This window comes from Lissotriton vulgaris, chromosome 1_1 (genome assembly GCF_964263255.1).
Source record: "Lissotriton vulgaris chromosome 1_1, aLisVul1.2, whole genome shotgun sequence".
Lineage (NCBI taxonomy): Eukaryota > Metazoa > Chordata > Amphibia > Caudata > Salamandridae > Lissotriton > Lissotriton vulgaris.
Genome location: NC_141685.1, coordinates 1,155,487,366 through 1,155,508,596, shown reverse-complemented (window position 1 = coordinate 1,155,508,596; position 21,231 = coordinate 1,155,487,366).

Below are 21,231 nucleotides of genomic sequence, written 5' to 3'. Positions count from 1 at the left end.
CCGTGTCATGCGGGGGCGGGACAGCCCTCCGTGACTAGGAGCCCGCCCTCCTGATGGCCACTGCGTGGCCTCGGGCAGGCGCATTGTAGGCATTGACACAGAGGACTCTTAACACACGTTGTAATCTGATGCTCCTGATCATGCAAAGAGTGAAATAATGCCAAGGCAGATCACGGCAGGCATCGATCGTGAAGCTGAAGCACTGGTTACTCACAGTGTAGACACAATCCGTGCCTCAAAAGCCAAGCCGGTTACTCATAACCCAGTAGTCTGTAGAACATGTCACGAGTAGATCTCTGGGGTACCTGGCAATAACGTGGTGACGGTAAGGAGAAACAAGCAGGCAGGTCTCCAAGGGCAGCAGTGGGACGAAGCAAGGCAGGCAGGCAGTAGAGAGGAAAACACAGTAGGGCTAGCACATCTGGAGTTGAGAGCGACCAGTGGGAGGTCACTGGTGGGGCTCTTGGTGCCAGTAAGCTTGAGCTGCTTCTAAGATAATTTCCTTTATGTTGAGGTTCTTTATTTTGAAGTTTCTTGAGGGTAGAAGTTCAGGTTCTTTCCAATCGTCACCAGTTGTAATGAACAGATAAATGAATGTCCGTTCGTTGTTGGTAACTTCAAGTATATTTATTAAAGATTGAAGTTACAAGTAAGAATGTACATAGAAAGCAAGCCTCACCAGGAACAGCATGTATGCTGCTCAGCCCATAGACCAACTGACTCAAACCATTCCAACATTCTTACTTCAAACATTCTAACACACACACATCCTGGCTGAGCAACATACTACAACACATTAAAGAATCTAGATCGCTGGAGACAGTGGCCTAATGCATTCTTATTGCATCACATTAGAATGAAAGAATGCATTATATATAACCAAGGAAAATACAGAGGTACAATAGCACAACTCTCTACACACACACCCCTATGTTAAAATAAAAATGAAACAAAAGAAATTAAAAAAAAAAAATCCACAAAATCATCAGAACGAAAAGGAGCAGTTCTAACACGGCAACTACTCCTTAATTGTCTGCAATCTCCAGAACCGCTGGAGACGTTTTGATTAACCTCAATCAAATTACCTGAATGGGAAGTAACACTGCCATCCCCTCTGTCCCCTAAAGAACCAGAATGACGTGCAATGCTCTCACCATTGTTGCAAACAAGAGTAAGATCACCAAAACCAAACCAATAGGTGTCAGGTTGAGTTTTGTCTATGGTAGATGATTTTGGCTTGTTCATTACTTAATTTAATTAAAGTGTTGCGGTTCCACCATCCACGATCCTGTAATAAATCAACAATCTTAGAAACTTTGAGTACCCTGACTGGTTCAGTAAATTTAGATTGTCCTTTGCCAATCTTAACACGTTTCTTAATAAGAACCCAGTCCCCAGGAGTTAAAAAAATCCTTTAACATGCATTCTTTTGCCATCGTTTTTTTTGTACAAAGCTTGTTTCTCTTTCACATGTTCTCTTACTTTATGCAGGTCCAGATTATGAGCTAGTTCAACTTTATCCATCTACCACAAGGGATTTAGGAGAGAAATGGGTTTCCTACCTCTTAGTAACACATAAGGGGAAACATCATTGGTAGAATGGGGTGTAGTTTTGTAACTCCACACTTTTTGATTCACGTACTTGCAAACATCCACCTTGTTCGCTATGGCTCTTTGTACACCTTCTTCCAACAATTTGTTAGCCCTCTCAACAAGACCATTAGAAGCGGGGCTATACAAAGGTACCAAGATATGTTTAACAACATTCTCTCCCAGAAAGTTTTCCAATTTATTTGAAACAATATGAAAATCTCCTTAGGCAAACCTTCAATTAGAAATACACGTTGCAAAAATGAAATGACATAGGTAGAGTTTGCACATTGAACAAAAGAAAAGTACAGCCACTTAGAAAAGTAGTCAATATTTACCACAAGAAACCTCCTACCACTGCCTAGCAAGTTGAACGGACCAGAAAAATCTAACCTTAACTTCTGCCAGGGACCTTTCGGCCATTCAACTGGGCATAAAGGAGCAGTGGACGTGCACCAATGTGTATCTAAGCATAAACACTCAGGAAACGTGTCCACGAAGGATTTGTTTTGTCCATCGATACCAGGCCCCCAATAGGTTTATTTAATCTTGTGAACAGTGCCTGAGATACCTAAGTGCCCCTCATGGGCAACGGAGATAATCTTGCTCCTTAGGCCCTCTGGTAGAACAAATGTGTCTTCCCTAACCAAGATATCATTGACTATAGATAGGTCAGAAGGAACTTGGGAAAATTATCTATCTTGAATGGACATGCTTTTGTCACATGGCCAGTCATTAACTAAAAATCTCTTCACCCTTTTTAAGCACATGTTCTTATCGCAACTCTCGAACCATTCATTTTCAGAGAATTTAGAGATCATCAGATTACTTGCAGTAAAAATGAACTCGCCATCATCATTCATGGTAGTATCATCCAAGTCACTTCTCTCTAGCGGCATTCTTGACAGACAACCTGCCCTGACATTCTTACCCCCAGGAATATACCCGATATTAAAGTTAAACTCCTGTAATCTCGCCAGTAGTCTAATAAGTCTAGAAGAAGCTTTGCTCGAGCAACTGTCACCCAGTGGTTTATAGTCAGTGAATAACTGGAACAAATATACATCTTACATTTCTCAACCGCCCATGAGTATCCCAAAGTTTCCCTTTCAATTGTGCTTTAATTACCTTCTGCACAGTTAGGGTTCTGGAAACGAAAGCTACAGTATATTCCTGCCCACTAATCATTTGACTTAGCACTGCTCCCAAACCATTGGACCTGGCATCAACTGTTCCAATGCTCATTTGACTATGCAAAAAGGTCGGATAGCAGGGGCTTCTAAAGGTAATTTCTTAAGTGAATCAAACGAAAGTTGTGTTTCCTCAGTCCATAAATACTTTGCATTTGTTTTAATAAATTCCTGAGCCGTTGAACTACGATGTCATAACCCTGCACAAACCGGGCATAATATTCACTCAGACCTAAAAAGAAGAATCTTTGGCGGTTTTGGTGCCTCCTTTTGGCATTAAGTAAAGACAATTTAGGTTTTATTCCCTCACTAGAAATGGTGTGACCTAAATAGTCAAATTCTTGAGTGATGAATTTGCACTTGTTTCTATTAACAGTCATGCCAAATAATTCTAGTATCTCTAACACTTTTTCCAGCAGGACATAATGTGACTCCAATGTCTCTGGATGCCTTGGTGATGTGCATACATTTGGTCGATCAACCTTTGGAAAACACTTGCAGCGGCTGCCAATCCGAAGGGCATCTGCTAATACATCCCTCAAAGGGAGTGACAAATGTTGTTAGTGGCTGCGATTCATTGGAAAGGTGAATCTGATGGTACACTGAGCGTAAAGCGATAGTGGTAACATACTTACTATCCCCAAGCTTGGCAAGCATTTATTGAATTCTGGGTAGGGGATGAGAGTCTACCACTATATTGCGATTAAGCACGCCCAAATCTGCAAATAGACGAATGCTCCCTGAACTCTTACGAAAGACGACAGCAGCGGAAACCCATTCAGAAGATTCTACAGGTGTGATAATATATTGTAAACACATTTCATGCAACCATTTTTTATATTGTCTCTGGCAGAGAGAGGATTAGGTCTCCATTTCTGAATTACTGGAGTGAAATTCTTTTTCAGCTTAATGGTGTGTTGGAACCCTTTAACCAAGCCTACTTTGTTGCTAAACACACTGGAAAATTTGGATCACAAATTACCTAAAATTGAATTGTTACTACAACTAGGTTGGATAACACTTCCTGGTTTTGTTCTACAGAGAGAACTGCTAGATCTCCCAAATCAACAGGTTCAAGATGAGCAGGTTTCAAAATGATACCTAAATTTGCTTGATCTTGCCAACCTAAGATGTCATGACCATTGAGTGCCACATAACTCTTAGTATATATTTCTCTACCTTTCAATTTGATGGATTCCGAAAAATAGCCAGACATGATAATGTCATATTCTCTGAATGCTTTGGGAATAACTTCTGTTGGTTTGAGTAGTACCTTTGACCAAAATGTCTTGAAAGTCTTTTCATTCAGTATGGTGATCGGAGAGCGGGAGTCGGCCAGGACATTTATGTCAACAGAACCAATGGATTCATTACACATAGGTCCTTTATATCTTTTAACATTGTTACTTAAAGTATTAATTTCAATTGTGGATAAAGCATTTCTCATGGCCTCACAAAGAGCATCCTCTTCAACATTGAGAAGATTAAACCTACCTTTTCCTTTGGCTGATTTGCACACATTGTTTAAATGTCCGATTTATTTGCAAGTGTTACATGTTTTACCCTGTGCCGGACAATTCACACTGTTACCCATGTGATATTTTGATCCACATCTGTAACATGCACCTTTTTTTCAAAAGTTTTTTGTGCTTTAGGTTTGGAAGAGACAATGTGTATATCAGCGTCATCTGATTTACAATTAGCAGTAATCTGCATGACCTTAGAACCTTTAAGAGGTGTGCAAACACTATCTTGTGTTAACATTTTTGAAGAGACCACAGAACGTTCAATGCTGGGTGCAATATCCATCACTTCCTCTAGTAAAAGGTTTTTATATTTTAAAATCCGCTCCTGAATTCCTTTGTTGAAGCAATTAAAAACTATTTGGTCACGCAATGAAACATCGAAATTGGAACCAAATTGATATTTGAAAACCAACACTTTTAAAACAGCTAAGTAATCTTCGATAGATTCATCTTGTGTTTGTTTGCGTTTACAAACATATGTCGTTCAACCATCACAGATGGTTCGCCGACATAATGTTTGCCCATTCGTGCCAATACTTCTGAAAACACATTTCACATCTCATCACCAGATGGAGCTGGAACAATAGGCAGATTGTCAAATATCTCTTGACCTACACTACCTAAATGGTTAAACAAAAGTGCCCTTTTTCTAGAAGCAGAACATTTGGTAGCATCAATAGCTTCCATGTAATTATCGAAATCGCTATACTATTTGTGCCAAGGTGTAAAGGGTTTGCCAGGATTTTGTAGGAAAGGAGGTGGTTGCATGACATTATTAGAAGAAGACATATCGAAATGAATATACAAACAGAACGCACAGTTGAACAATAAAGCCTATAGAAGAAACCACTATAATGATTAGTCAGATAAGGTACAATACCAACATTAGTGTTGAATGTATGAAGTCTTTGGAGTTGCCACAATGTGAATAGCAAGTAGCAGAGTTGCAGACAAGTAAAACAAAAGTTAGGTAGTCACATATGAAAGATCAAGTTAAATAAGTAAATAACATATAAATTAATCATAGGCCACCGCAATAAATCTTGAGAGACGAACTTGAAATAGGTGGAAGTTGCGATGTGAATATTCAAAATATTGGATGATGTAGAACGTGTGCGTGTCATGGAGGACAAGCAGCAATCAAGAGCTAATCGTAGAGAGCGTGTGTCTGTCACAGAAACAAGCAGCAGTCAAAAATCAAATCAATCAAATGGTCGTTCATACGGAGGTATGCAATCAATGATGCCAAAGTGTCAAGATGGCCGCCGTAAACGTGACCAACGTGTTGATGAGCTAGCATGCTGTGCATGTCTTTGCAGAAGGAAGTTGGGCACATACAATTAGCGTGAGTGCTGAGATGACATAGGAACGCAGCACATATCAATCAATCAATCAGTGACACTTATAAAGCGCGCTACATACCCGTGGAGTCTCAAGGCGCTGGGGGGGGGGGAGCCGCGACTGCTCGAACAGCCAGGTCTTCAGCTTCTTCCTGAAGGAGAGGTGGTCTTGGGTCAGGCGCAGGTCGGTCGGGAGGGAGTTCCAGGTCTTGGCGGCCAGGTGGGAGAAGGACCTTCCTCCTGTAGTCGCTCTTCGGATGCGGGGGACGGCGGCGAGGGCGTGGTTGGCTGATCGGAGGTGGCGTTTGGGAGCGTAGAAGTTGACTCGGCTGTTGAGGTAGCTCGGGCCTTGGTCGTGTAGGGCTTTGTGTGCGTGGGTGAGGAGGCGGAAGGTGATTCTTTTGTTGACGGGGAGCCAGTGAAGGTCTCGCAGATGTCCGGAGATGTGGCTGGTTCGTGGGATGTCGAGGATGAGTCTGGCTGAGGCGTTCTGGATCCGCTGGAGTCTCTTCTGGAGCTTGGCGGTGGTCCCGGCGTAGAGGGCGTTGCCGTAGTCCAGTCGGCTGGTGACGAGGGCCTGGGTGACGGTCTTCCTGGTCTCGGTGGGGATCCACCAGAAGATCTTCCGTAGCATGCGTAGGATGTTGAAGCATGCCGAGGAGACGTTGTTGACTTGCCTGGTCATGGAGAGGGAGGAGTCCAGGATGAAGCCCAGGTTGCGTGCATGGTCTGTCGGTTTGGGTGCGGTGCCCAGGGCGGGAGGCCACCAGGAGTCGTCCCAGGCGGAGGGAGAGGAGCCCAGGATGAGGACCTCCGTCTTGTCCGAGTTCAGTTTCAGGCGGCTGGTCGTCATCCACTCGGCTACCTCTTTCATCCCTTCGTGCAGGTTGGCTCTGGCGGCGGCGGGGTCGTTGGTCAGGGAGAGGATCAGCTGGGTGTCGTCGGCGTAGGAGATTATGCTGAGGTTGTGTTTGCGTACGATGGCCGCGAGGGGGCTCATGTAGACGTTGAAGAGGGTGGGGCTCAGAGATGATCCTTGGGGGACGCCGCAGATGACTTCGGTGGCCTCTGACTTGTACGGTGGTAGGCGGACTCTCTGTGTTCTCCCGTCGAGGAAGGAGGTGATCCACTCCAGCGCCTTGTCCTGGATTCCGACGTTGCTGAGGCGCCGTACTAGGGTGCGGTGGCAGACCGTGTCGAATGCCGCGGAGAGGTCTAGGAGGATGAGGGCCGCTGTTTCTCCATTGTCCATCAGGGCTCGGATGTCGTCGGTGGCGGCGATGAGGGCGGTCTCGGTGCTGTGGTTGGCTCGGAAGCCGGACTGTGAGGGGTCGAGGGATCCGTTCGTCTCGAGGAAAGCGGCCATCTGCTTGTTGACGGTCTTCTCGATGACTTTGGCTGGAAACGGGAGGAGCGAGATGGGGCGGTAATTCTTGAGGTCGGTGGGGTCCGCTGTTGGTTTCTTGAGTAGGGCGCTGAGTTCGGCGTGTTTCCAGCTCTCGGGGAAGATGGTGGTGTCGAGGGATGTGTTGATGATGTCTCGCAGGTGGGGTGCGATGACAGCGTCGGCTTTGTTGAAGACGTGGTGAGGGCAGGGGTCGGTCGGTGATCCGGAGTGGATGGAGTTCATCGTGCGGATGGTGTCTTCGGTGCTGATCGGGGTCCAGGCGTGGAGGGTGGTGGTGGGGGGTGGTTGTTCGGTCATGGTGTGCGTTGGTTGGTTGTTGAAGCTGTTGTGTATGTCCGCGATCTTGTTGTGGAAGTATGAAGCCAGGGAGTTGCAGAGGTCATAAAGGAGCAGAAGCTGGATGCTGGCAGGGAAAAGAAGAGGTCGGGTGCTATGGAACGCAGAACCAATTCAGGGGAAAACAAGGCTCCAACTGTGCTGACAAACCATCAAAGGTAGGAGATTACTCACAGCTTTTCATAAAGTCCAATTTAGACCTTTTTCTTCCAGGTGCACTCAGAAAGTGTTCAGCACATATCCATAAACCACATGTAGAGCAGAAGTACAGTCTGCATAAATAAAAGTATCCACCAATGGTCCAGGCACAGCAATAAAGCCGTAAAAAGTGATAGGAAGGTCTAGCAGGAGATAAGAAAAGCCCAAAATACACACACACAGAAAAGGTCATATTCACAATGGTCCAACACAGAATCAAGTGAAGAGATGAAAGAAATAGAACTGATTCAGGTGGTCGGTGGGTCCGCTACGTTGTAAGAATCATAGCCAATAAATGTAAGAAGCGTTCTTAAAATGATGAGTGAGGCTCCATGTAGGTTTCAAGAAGAGAACTTTATTCCGGTAGCAGAGACCCACAACAGCTCCTGCAGGCACCAAGGCAGTAAATGACATACACACATTAAAGAATCTAGTTCTCTGGAGACAGTGACCTGGTGCATTCTTATTACATTACATTAGACTGAAAGAAGGCTTTATAGACAACCATTGAAAATACGGAGGAGCAATAACACAACTGTCTACAGGGCATCAAAGGGAACCAAGGGGACAAGGACCAGAACAGATATCTGGGACTTTTGGTGACACAGAGTTTGAAGGTGCTCCCCATATCCAATCTGAATAGAGCTAGTGGGAAAATTGAGACTCAATCATCTACTGGAAACCAAATATGATCCCGTCGGCGGAAGGGGCAAGATGGCCGCTACAGCCCTGTAGAGTGAAGTCGCACATCACTCTCTCTCCTGCCTAGACATTGAGATGCTGGTAGTCTGAATGCAGTTATGCTGTTACTGGACGGGCTGACTCACATTATCACAGGTGGTGGCATCGGTGAGGGACGGCTCAAACAAGTGACTCTAGCGGCTTTTCAAGGTTGGAGAAAATACTGGAGGAGCATAGTCAGAGACCTCACCATACCCGCTGCGATGTCACAACGCAACAAGCAGGATAAGGAGAAAGAGAAACCTCCGACCGCAGCCGGTACGACTAAAGGTCCGGCATTGCGAGATGACCCACGTCCGGGAGCAACACCAAATATACCATTGGGAAGAAAGACAGATACCTGCTGCCAGCTTACTTACAAAGGCTCAACAAAAGAAAGCCGAGAAAGCCGAAAAGAAACCGAAGACAAGGCTCTCCACGGCTGGAGTGGCTAAAACAGAGAAAGAGATACAGCGGGACGGCGCTGCAAATGCGAAAGAGACACACCGATCGCAACGGGTGAACCCCCCCCACACAAAGATGTAACCGCCATGAGGCAGCCTACCTTAACAGAGTCCTTTTCCACCAAAATAGCCCCCGTCCCCCCGACTCTAGACGAGGGGACAACCGGCAGCATGCATCGTCCAGCCGCGCTGAACGCGGAAACGGAGGAAGCCGTCCTCGAGGACGCAAGCGTCGCATTTGCCGGGCAACCGGCAGAGACATCCGAATCTACCACGCATTTTGCGGGGAACGCCGGCTTCACAGAAAAGGAGAGGTCTGTACCCACGGTGAGCAGGGGAGAAACGGGGATGGCTGAGGAAGCTCTGGGGGCACTCGAAAGGCATAACAACATGCAAATGCTAGATGCCTTATTGTCAGTTGAAGCTGGGCTTAATACTGACATTAACCAAGCTCAGAAACCAAAATGGGGGAGCTTGTTAAGCTTAGACTCGCAGCAGGAGCAGGAGCGGGCTGGGAGCAAAGGCACCAGAGGGGGTTCGCCCGAGTTCTTTTCCGTTAACGAAGGGACAGACTCTACCGATATAAGCGAACATGAGGGAGAAAGCTCGACGGATGTTACCACTGGTTCAGACACAAATAGAGGCTCCAGGGACAAAAGTACGCAAAAGAAAAAGAAAATGGGGGCAAGAAGAAACGGGGGGGTCTCTGGGCAGTATGAACAAAAAGTTATCATGGGACTATTCAGCCACCTCAGGGATATACCAAGAAAGTGGTCAAGGAGATTGGGCTAATGGGGGGCCAACATTAAGAACTACACCCCAGAATGTAACAATGGAGATGATGTTTGGCACACTAAAACAGATACAGTCTGAGGCCAGGGTGGAAAGTCGGAGAGCAAGGCGTGATACAAAAAAGATTCAGGCATCACTCAGAAAGTTAAACAGAAAGTATGAAGAGGTCGAGGAGAGGGTCTCATAGGTGGAAGAGCGAACGGGGAGAATGGAAGACGAGGTAACGGACTGGCAGGACTTCAAAAATGAGCAAGGGAAGATTGTGGAAGATCTCCAATGGAAGATCGAAGATTTTGAAAACCGTCAAAGGCGGAACAATGTGAGACTCCTTGGACTAGAAGGAGGGGTGGAGGGGCAAGATCCGAGAGGGTATGTTATTAAACTTTTGAAGGGGGCCTTCCCTGAGTCCCAGTGACAGTGGGAGACGGAAGTCTAAAGAGCCCATAGATTTCCACTAACAATGAAGAAGAATCGAGGGGGTCAACAGAATGCACTACCTAGGGCAATGCTTGTGTTCTTAGGGAATTTTCTTGCAAGACAGGAGATCATGGATAGAGCCAGGCTAGAGTCTAGGAAAACATACAACAGTGCTACATTCTTTGCCAGGCCTGACTTCTGTCATGTTACAGTTGAGAGAAGATGGAAGTTAAGGCAACTGATCTACCCTTTCCAGAAACAAGGTGCAGAGGCATATTTACTGTATCCAGCAAGATTAAAGATCATCAATAGGGGGCAGACCAGGATGTTTTTTTCGGAAATCAAAGCAGGGGAATTCCTAGTAGAACTTACTGAGCAGCATAGGGGGAGGAATAACAGAGGGAGAAGCCCACCTAAAACACCATAGGATACATATAGACTACCATATCAAAATGACTGGATAAGGCTGTAGGCAAGGGTAGGAGAGAGAGGCGACACTACAGCCTATAGAGGCTACACATAGGTCATAATTGACCTATTTACCTGAAGAAGGGGGGGTGGGGACTCAGAGGGAGGAGGGAAGAGAGGGGGGGACAGGGGGGGAAGGATGCATGCTTGGTAAATACAGCACGCGAGGAGGAATTACACAGACTCAAGGTTTTTGGGGTGAGAGTACTGCACGCAGGGGGTGATGGGAAGATTAACTGGAATAACAGGAAGGCAAGCCGTAATAATCTGAGATGGCATTAAGGATTGCCTCTATAAACATCTGTGGTTTAAATGACGGGGGAAAAGACAGAAAGTGTCTGCTATGTTAAGAATGCTGAAATTAGACATAGTTTGTCTCCAAGAGACGCATATAGAGGGAAACAACAAATATGTGTTAGATCAAATGGGCTTTGAGGTACTAGCCTATACCAGACAAGAAACTAAGACAAGGGGGGTGGCCATATTAGCCAAAAAAGGTGCCTTCAAAACAAAGAGGATCAGTGGGGGAGATGGGTTATGATCGAGGGAGAAACAACGGCAGGATGTTGTACTATTGTTTCTGTCTACGGCTCCACAGATGATGACCCAGAGGTTTTCGAATTTTTAGATCAGGAGTTATCGCTGTGGCCCGAACCGATCATTTGTTGTGGGGATTTTAATATTAATGGTTTGATGGGATTGGGCTTGGGTATGACGGTGTGATGTGGCTGTGGCGGGAGATGTCGAGGATTAGTCGTGCCGAGGCATATGGATGCGTGGCAGCCGTCTCAGGAGTATGTTTGATGTTCCTGCGTAGAGTGCATTTCCGTAGTCCAGTCTACTGGAGACGAGGGCCTGGGTTACTGTTCTTCTCGTTTCGGTGGGGATCCACTTGAAGATCCTGCGGAGCATTCGTAGGGTGTTGAAGCAGGATGAGGAGATGGCGTTGACCTGTTTGGTCATGGAGAGGGTGAACTTGAGGATGACCCCCATGTTGCGTGCGTGGTCAGTGGGTGTCGAGGCTGTTCCCAGTGATGTTGGCCACCAGGAGTCGTCCCAGGCTGAAGGGGTGGAGCAGAGGATGAGGACCTCCATCTTGTCCGAGTTCAGCTTCAGTCGGCTGTTCCTCATCAATTTGGCAATGGCCTTCATTCCTTTGTGGAGGTTGGTTTTGGCGGTGTGAGGGACTTTGGTGAGGGAGGTGATCAGCTGGGTGTCGTCGGCATAGGAGATGATGTTGAGGTCATGCTGACGGGCGATGTAGGCGAGGGGTGCCATGTATATGTTGAACAGCGTTGGGCTGAGGGAGGAGCCCTGGGGTACGCCGCAGATAATCTTGGTGGCGGTGGAGCTGAAGGGGGCGAGGCGGATGCTTATGTTCTGCCGGAGAGCAAGGATGTGGTCCAGTCCAGGGCCTTCTCTTGTATTCCGGCGTCGTATAGGCGCGTTCGTAGTGTCTGGTGGCAGACCGTGTCGAAAGCGGCTGACAGGTCCAGGAGTATGAGGGCTGCGGATTCTCCGTTGTCTAGCAGGGTCCTGATGTCGTCGGTGGCGGCGATGAGGGCAGTTTTAGTGCTGTGGTTGCTGCAGAAACCGGACTGGGATGGTTCCAGGATGTTGTTGTCCTCGAGGTAGCGGGTCAGTTGCTTGTTGACGTCTTTCTCTGTGACCTTCGTCGGGAATGGAAGCAGGCAGATGGGACAAAAGTTCTTGAGGTCCTTGGAGTCCGCCTTGGGTTTCTTGAGTAAGGCGTTGATCTCGGCGTGCTTCCAGCTCTCTGGGAAAGTTGCTGTCTCGAAGGATGTTTTGATGACTTTCCGGAGATGGGGTGCGATGATTGTGCTGGCTTTGTTGAAGACGTGGTGTGGACATGGGTCAGACGGGGATCCAGAGTGGACGGAGTTCATGACTTTGATGGTGTCATCGTCGTTGACGTTGGACCATTCGATCAGGCGGCAGGTGGTTGCGGCGGTGGGGGTCTCGGTGGTTGGCAGGGCGGTTGTGGCATTGAAGCTGCTGTGGATGTCTGCGATCTTGCGGTGGAAGTAGGTGGCCAGTGAGTCGCACAGGTCCTGCAAAGGGGGGATGTCGTTGGTGTTGGAGCTGGGGTTGGAGGGTAGCTAGCGGCTCTTCTGTGACTTTTCCCCAGCAGCGACGAGGCCTCTGTTGGGTGCGGCGATGTGCAGTGGGCTTCCTGAAGGTGAAATGGACGCAGAAGTGGTCGGTCCACTGGGGTTCGGTGGTGTTGTTGAAGGAGACGTGGGGGCTTGCGGAGAAGATGGGGTCTACCGTGTGACCGGCGGCGTGGGTGGGTGATGTCACAAGCTGTCTGAGTCTGAGGTTGGCAAGGTTGTCGATCAGGGTGGTGGAGTTGACGTCACTGTTGTTATCGAGGGGGAAGTTCAGGTCCCCGAGGAGGATGTAGTCTGTGGAAGCGAGGGCGTGGGTGCTAATGAGGTCGGTGATGGAGTCGCTGAACTGTGGTCTGGGTTCAGGGGGTATGTAGATGAGGGTTCCTCTGAGGGTGGTGTTGGGGTTGGTGTGAATCTGGAAGTGCAGGTGTTCGGCGGTGCTGAGGGTGTCGACGGTGGTGGTCGAAACGCTGAGGGTGTTCTTGTGGACGATGGCAATTCCACCTCCTGTTCCGTTGGTGCGGTCTCTGCGGGCGATATTGTAGCCTTCCAGGAAGGCTAGGCGATATCAGGTGCTGAGCGATAGCCAGGTCTCTGTCAGGAAGGCGACGTCTGGGGCGGTTGAGTCGAGGAGGTCCCAGATTTCGACGGCGTATTTGCGGGCGGAGGGGGTGTTGAGGAGGATGCACCTCAGGTGGTTGGGTTTGTTGGTTGGTGGTTTCGCGGGTCGGATACTGGTGAAGCTGCAGTTCTGGCAGGTGAAGGGCCCTTGGGTGCACTTCGGGGTGGCCCGGTAGCAGGTGTGTTCTCGTTCGGGGTTGAGTGCGTGGAGGGTCCTGGTGTCGTAGTGTATTCGGGTGTAGTGGTGTCTTCGGGGTCTAGGGGTTCTGGCGCTGGGCGCGGTCTAAGCATGGGCGGAAAATCCGTTCTGCTCACGGATTTTGCGGATTTTTGGTAAATTCGCAATCCGCGAACTCTCGCGAATTTACCTAAAATCCGCAAATTCGCACGCAGCGGATTTTTTTTCTTGGTGATACAATATTGCGGCGTGCGGCGTTCACTTGCCGTCATTCAGCGTTTGCCAAGTTGTTTTTCTCGATATTTTGTGAGTGCTACGTCATTTTGGATCTTGCTGCTGGATCCCGCGGGAGTTTGGCGACGCATCGCGAGAGTTTGCAATTGCGAACATGTAGGTGCGGGGGGCAGCAACAATCTTGCACTCGCGAAATTACAAAATTTGCAATTCTGCACAAGAAATCCACTAGCAAGCAGCATAGACCTTCTGAAAATGATGATTTTTATCAGAATAACTCCTCAGGTTGACTTTTGCCTGCACTTTTTTGGATTTGAGGCCTTTTGACTTTCTTTGGATCACTTTTGGATTAGAAATCAACTTTCACAAGTAAGTTTGTTTGGGGCAGTACAGTTACTGTTCTGCAGAAAAGCGAGTTTTGCAAAACTGAAAGTACTCAGCAGGTGCAAAAGTTCACTCATCATTATTAACCATTCCCTGTAGTACTTCCTGAGGGGCCCCTCCAGAGTTCAGTTGCCTATGTTTTTTTGGGGCATTACAGTTGCTGTTCTGCAGAAAAACGAGTTTTGCAAAACTGAAAGCACTCAGCAGGTGCAAAAGTTAAAACTCATCATTAGTAACCATTCCCTGTAGTGCTTCCTGACTGGGGCCCCTCCAGAGTTCAGTTGCTAGTTGCAACAAATCTATGACCCTGCTCTGACCCTCACAGCAGGCTCATAGAAAAGCTACAAGTAGGCCACAAAAGTCCTGGAAAAAAATTTGCACTGCAACAGAAAGCAAATTACAGATAAGGAAGCAGGTGCCAGACTGGAATTTTAAAACAGTGACACATTAATAAATCAACCCCAAATTAATTCATGTCAGTTGAAGCAGGGCAGGTGTGCTTGCTCCCCCCCCCATAATCTACAGTGATGAACCAGAGGGTGGCATTGATGTACCAGAGGGAGGCATGGGTGAAACAGAGGGTGGCAGTGGTGAAACAGAGGGTGCTGGGAACCTGTGATGATGAACCAGACGTAGAAACAACATAGTGGCGACCGCTGCGAGCCGACAAGTAAGTTCGTAATTGCGAACTGGTACAAAACCCTCGCGAACTGGCAGAAACCCTTGCGAACACAAAATAAAAAAAATCCGCAAATTCGCGAGTATTCACGGATTTTGCGGATTGCGAGTTTGCAAATAGGCAAATTCGCGAATGCCAGATTCGCAAAATTCGCCCATGCTTAGCGCGGTCCAGGCACGGACAGGCACAGACTGGCTTCTTCTGTGCCATTACTCACCCTTGGGCTCCATGCCTGGGCTTCTCCTCGGGCAGGACAGGGATCTCCTCGGGCAGGATAGTGATCTCCTTGGGCAGGACAGGCTTCTCCTCGGGCAAGACAAGGATCTCCGTTTTCCCATCTCAACAGGCAGGCAGGCTCCCAGGTCGCAGTCAGACTCACAGCCTCTTCATCAAGATATGCAGATTTCAGGCATGTCCACTCACATCTCAGAGATTAGCTATTAGCTATACCAATCCTGTATGACTGTAGCACTTTGAGTACCCCCGTCCGTCATTGATCGGTGAAGCAGCATGGAACTGGAAAGTTGGAACTTTTCAGCCCTACTTTTAATCACAGTGTCCAGAGAAAACTCAATCTGCCTTGTAGATCCGTCTACAGTTCAGGAACTTATCTGAAAAGGTTGTTTTTCATAGCTTCATTTTCTTTTTGCAGTGCAGACAAGTCTTAGTGTAGAGTGACAGCTCTCACACAAGGTGATGATGAAGTGTGCTCCAAGAAGGAGTACCCATATCAAAAATACAAAAAGTATGAACCCTGCACCTGGATTTCAACCTTCCTGGATTTAGCTACTCAGTGAAATAAAAAAAAGGCACAGGACCTGCCTAAAAACGAACCTCTTTACAACTACTGAATCTTCGGACTCACCCCCCTTACCCAACCATCACCCAAACTGCAGCGCCCAGAAAGGACTAATCAGCAAACCCTTACTAACTAGGTCAATATAGGTTCTAAAGACAGTCTGTCTCCTTCTCTTCCACACTTAGTGGCTGGAGCTACACCCTCCTGCTCAGGATTGCAGGCATTATGCTTCCATTGGTGGGGGGAGACTGCATCATCAACTTCACCATGGGCCATGTCAATCCAGGGGTAATCTAAAATGGATCTCAGTGGCTTCAGAATACACACACTCAAAAATAATATCATGGAGTCCAACTGGCAGCCAGTGTACACACAAGATTCACTGAACATACACAGGGATGTCATTGCAGTTAGGATACGACACAAGCAGTAAACGAGCGGGTCAGTAGGTATCACAATTTTTCTTGGCATGGGGAAAAGGACTGTGCGATCACTATGATTCCCACGGATATGATGGCACCACTCCTACGGTACATATCTGAGGGACACAGACAGGAGTCTTGTGTCGGACTAGCTTCAGAACGGTCGCTCCACCACGCTCCTCCTCATTAGCAGCTGAAACGCTCCCTGGTATCGTTTATTGTGTGTTTTATACAGCACTGTTGTTACCATTGCATTGTAGCGCTTTTCACGCATAGCGACGCTGTTACTATTTGCCATATTTAGCGCGACCTCGCTCAGGCTGTTGGGATCATTTTTGCTTGTGTCTGTGCATTTGTTTTGATTGTACTGCTCACTCGATCATTTTTGCTTGTGTCTGTGCATTTGTTTTGATTGTACTGCTCACTCGACGCATTTGTGTTTTTGCTGCCCCTGTCTGCCTTTCCCTTTGACCCTCCATTTTGTTGTTGGTATCCCCTGGCCCGCCCCTCATCCACACTACCGCCTCCCTGCTGCCCCTCCCACCCACGTTTACCGAGCCTTCCTCTCCCCCGGCCAAACTGTGACCACCTGGACCAGCTTCAGAACGGTCGCTCCACCACGCTCCTCCTCATTAGCAGCTGAAACGCTCCCTTCTATCGTTTATTGTGTGTTTTATACAGCACTGTTGTTACCATTGCATTGTAGCGCTTTTCACGCATAGCGCCGCTGTTACTATTTGCCATATTTAGCGCGACCTCGCTCAGGCTGTTGGGATCATTTTTGCTTGTGTCTGTGCATTTGTTTTGATTGTACTGCTCACTCGATCATTTTTGCTTGTGTCTGTGCATTTGTTTTGATTGTACTGCTCACTCGACGCATTTGTGTTTTTGCTGCCCCTGTCTGCCTTTCCCTTTGACACTCCATTTTGTTGTTGGTATCTCCTGGCCCGCCCCTCATCCACACTACCGCCTCCCTGCTGCCCTTCCCACGCTCCGCCCCCTCCACTGTCCATGTATGTCAGATGTCCACACGCGCAACGGCTTCGCCGAAGGTGCGCCAAAGGTAAGCCCGTCTACGCCCGTCCGCGCCTGGACCGCGCCCAGCGCCAGACCCCCTGGCCCCCGTCCCTCCCACCCCCCCCCCATTACTTACGATGCCTCCACCCTCCTAGCCCTTAACCCCAGCCGACTCCCCAAGTGCGCCCAAGCCGCTCCTGGACACACCCATGGACCCTTCACATGCAACTCCTGCAAGTATGACGGCACCAAGACCAACTCCTCATCCACTAACACCAAACAGAGACCTGACACCAACCACCTAAAATGCATCCTGCTCAACACCCGCTCGGTTCACAGACACGCCATCGACCTCTGGAATCTACTTGACACCATCTCTCCCGACGTCGCCTTCCTTACAGAAACATGGATGAACGCCTCATCAGCCCCAGACATCACCATTGCCATCCCAGAAGGATACAAGATCATCCGTAAGGACCGCACCGACCAAACAGGAGGAGGCATCGCTATCGTCCATAAGAACTCCATCCGCATCTCAACCAGCTCAGACGTCAACCTTGCTACCGCCGAACACCTTCACTTCCAGATCCACACCGACCCCAAGACCACAATCAGAGGCACACTCCTCTACCGACCTCCAGGACCCCGTGCACAATTCAGCGACGTCATTACTGACTTTATCACCCCACACGCCCTCCCCTCCAAGGAATACATTCTACTGGGAGACCTCAACTTTCACCTGGAAAAGAGCAATGACAGCAACGCCACCTCCCTTCTGGACAATCTCGCCAACCTCGGACTCAAACAACTTGTCACTACGCCCACCCACATCGCAGGTCACACACTCGACCCTATCTTCACCTCCAGCAAACATGTCTCCTTCAGTCACACCACTACTCCCCATTGGACGGACCACAGCTGCGTATACTTTATCTACAATAAAACCACAACTCACAACCATCCTCAACCCACTCTGCGAAGAAACTGGAACAAAATCACCATCGACCAGATCTCCTCATCGCTTCTTCAAAACCCCCCTGCCCACTCCTCAAACCCCGACCAAGCAGCCATTAACCTCACCCATTGGCTATCCAACAGCGCCGACATCCTAGCACCGATGAAAAAACGTCAAATCAAACTAGGCAGCAAAAACGCCTCCTGGTTCAACGATGATCTTAAGAAATCGAAGAAACTCTGTCGCTCCCTCGAGAAGACCTGGAAAAAAGACCCAAACACCAGCACCAGGGACGCCTTCAAAAACGCTACCCGCATACACCACCAACTAATCCGATCTGCCAAGAGAGCCGCATTCAAAGACCGACTAGACAACAACGCCCACAACAGCAAGGAATTATTCAACATCGTCAAAGAATTTACCAACCCCTCAGCCAACTCCAATGATATCACCCCCTCTCAAGCCCTCTGCGACTCCCTAGCTTCGTTCTTCCACAACAAAATCGCAGACATCCACAACAGCTTCGACAACCAACCCGGAGACCAACCCACCCAACCTTCTGCAGGACCTTCACCCCCCTTGAACATCCTGAATGACTGGAACCCAATCTCCACTGAGGACACCATCCACCTGATGAACTCCATCCACTCAGGATCCCCCACGGAACCCTGCCCTCACCACATCTTTAACAAAGCAGACTCCATCATAGCACCTCACCTCCGAGACGTCATCAACTGCTCCCTCAACTCCGCCACCTTCCCAGAAAGCTGGAAACACGCAGAACTTAGCGCCCTTCTGAAAAAACCCACAGCGGACCCCACCGAACTCAAAAACTACCGCCCCATCTCGCTCCTTCCATTCCCGGCCAAAGTCATCGAGAAAGCCGTCAACAACCAGCTCGCCGCCTTCCTCGAAAGCAACAAATCCCCCGACTCCTCACAGTCCGGCTTCCGAGCCAAACACAGCACTGAGACCGCACTCATCGCAGCAACAGACGACATTCGAACTCTACTGGACAATGGAGACACAGTCGCCCTCATCCTCCTCGACCTCTCCGCAGCCTTCGACACAGTCTGCCATAGCACCCTTCTACAACGCCTCAGAAACATCGGAATCCAAGGAAAAGCACTGGAATGGATCACCTCGTTCCTCACCGGAAGAACCCAGAGAGTCCGCCTCCCACCATTCAACTCAGAGGCCACTGAAGTCATCTGCGGCGTACCCCAAGGGTCCTCACTCAGCCCCACCCTCTTCAACGTATACATGAGCCCCCTCACGGCCATCGCACGCCAACACAACCTCAACATCATCTCCTACGCGGATGACACTCAACTGATCCTATCACTCACCAAAGACCCTAACACCGCCAAAACCAACCTACATGAAGGAATGAAAGAAGTAGCCAAGTGGATGAAGCACAGCCGTCTGAAATTGAACTCAGACAAAACAGAAGTCCTTATCTTAGGTACCTCCCCCACCGCTTGGGATGACTCGTGGTGGCCAGAGGCCCTTGGAAAAGCACCCATCCCGACGGACCACGCACAGAACCTGGGCGTCATCCTGGACTCCTCACTCTCTATGAACAGACAAGTCAACGCTGTTTCATCATCATGCTTCAACATTCTTCGCATGCTCAAAAAAACATTTCGCTGGATCCCCACCGAAACCAGAAAAACAGTCACCCATGCACTGGTTACAAGCCGCCTGGACTACGGAAACACCCTATACGCCAGTATCACCGCAAAACTCCAGAAAAAACTCCAACGCATCCAGAACGCATCAGCCAGACTCATACTAGACATCCCGCGTAAAGACCACATCTCTAGTCACCTGAAAAACCTCCACTGGCTCCCCGTCTGTCATGACCCCGCTGCATAGTCCCACTGTCGGCAAGGTCAAGAAACGAAAATGCCTGAACCAGAGATCATTTAATAAATATCCACACTGGTTACGTCAAGGACCTACCTGGAAAACCACTCTGAAATCCATTCTCAGGGTTTTGAATCTGTCTTCAGTTGCGCCAGCTATGCCACGGCGAGAAGACAAAGGTTCTCGCTCTAGTCTTCCAGAGCGCGAGATCAGTAACATCGAGTTGGCGCATGCGCGCCCAGGTAACTGCGCACTTCAACTGTATAGATCGACGGAGAGAGCAGCGTTTCCTCAGCGCGCCTGAATTCTAGTGCGCACCTTCAGAGTTTCAGAGCAGTTTTGTCCAGGAAAGTATTCAGAACTATTTCTAGAGTGACACTTGAGTCTTGTGGTAATTTGTTCTTTTTACGAAATTCATCTTCAGAGTCCTTTGGTCGTCAGAGAACTGTATTTGTCAAGTGCGAAGTCGAGGATACGAAATATGCTTAATCATTTGGAGGAACGCCTTCTGTGAAGAGAAGGTTTCCATTATTCAGAACCAAGTAAGACTTTCAGTTTATAATTGAATACTGCGTCACCTCATCATTCTGTGAGGATTTCAGTGACTGAGTTTCAACTGTCAAGAGACTTTTCAAATCCTCTTGCCTCAAGGAATTAAGTGCACTGAAGCACATATAGACTTGGTGTTCAATTTTAAGACTGCTAAACCTTTCGTGAGAATCGAACCAACATTTCAACCTTCCTGTCACGAAAATGAGAAAGAACCTTATTCCAACTTCATTCTTCAGTTCTTGAGCGGGAACTGAAGCTCTTACAACTGATCAAAGAAAAGCTCAGGCAAACATAGAGTGGGGCAAAGTCATTGGTGAAAAAGGTAATGAGAGTAATATCTAAAGAATAATTAGAGTCTGAATTTTATAGTTTGAGAATAGAGTTACATTATTGTCATTGTTACAGGTATTGCCAGAAGAGAATAACCGAAGAAAGACGAGTCTGGTTGATACCATCACCATTGAAGTCTCTCTTGTTTGTCTTCCACTTCCCCTTTCCCTTCTGATTGAATTCGGGAGATTAGTGTTGTCAATCTCTGTCTCCTGTGTTTGGTCAGGGGGTGTTGGGGACTAGCGTCTGTTCCTGGGGAGGTCGCATTTGGTGTTCTGACAGATTGAAGTGCCAAGAGGCCTCTTTCTGAGGTGCACAGACCTCTCCCCGAGCAGACATGGCTGAAGGTTTAGATGTCAAGGCTTTGGCCACAGTCCTTGATAGTATGCAAAAACAATTAAATAATTCATTGGAAGACAATAAGAATCTCAGGGCAGAGATAGAAAGAACTAGTCAAGAAAATTTGCAAATAAAATTAAGATTAGATGAGTTGTTAGATGCAGGTCCAAGTTTTAAGTCATCGACAAGTCAAATTAGTAGCTCATCACCCTCAGATATCTCAACTCAAGTAATTCATGCAGTTTCGCCCATCATTCCATTAGCCTCTCCT